A 918-nucleotide genomic window follows, 5' to 3' on the forward strand; every position below is an offset into this window, starting at 1 on the left:
ACACACAGTCACAGGCATAGACACTCACACACACAGACACACACACACAGACACACACACTCACACACAGACACTCACACAGACACACTCTCACACTCACACACACACTCACAGACACACACACAGAATCTCACGCACAGACACACTCACACAGACACTCACATACTCACACACACACTCACACACAGACACTCACACACTCACACAGACACACACACAGACACACAAAGACACTCACACACAGACACACTTCCAGACACAGACACTCACACATACACACACACACAGACACAGACACTCATACAGACACACTCACACTCACACACACAGACACTCTCACAGACACATACACTCACACTCTCATTCACAGACACACACACAGACACACACACTCACACACAGACACACACACACACTATCACACACAGACACTCACACACACATACACAGACACTCACACACAGACACTCACACACACATACACAGACACTCACACACAGACACTCACACACAGACACACTCATACACAGACACTCACACACATGCACACACACAATCTCATGCACAGACACACTCACACAGACACAGGCACTCACACAGACACGCACACAGACACGCTCACACACAGACACACACACTCACACACAGACACACACTCACACACATCGACACACTCACAGACACAGACACACACACTCACACACAGACACTCACACAATCACACACACACACTCACAGACACACACACAGACACGCACACTCACACACAGACAAACACACAGAATCTCACGCATAGACACACTCACACAGACACAGACACTCACTCACAGACACTCACAGACCCACTCACAGACCCACACACACAGACACACACACACTCTCACAGACACACACTCACACACAGACACACTCACAGAC

The sequence above is a fragment of the Chiloscyllium plagiosum genome, unplaced genomic scaffold, assembly GCF_037043375.1.
Source record: "Chiloscyllium plagiosum isolate Xiang-an unplaced genomic scaffold, Cpla_swu_hap1 HiC_scaffold_40, whole genome shotgun sequence".
NCBI classification, from domain to species: Eukaryota; Metazoa; Chordata; class Chondrichthyes; order Orectolobiformes; family Hemiscylliidae; genus Chiloscyllium; species Chiloscyllium plagiosum.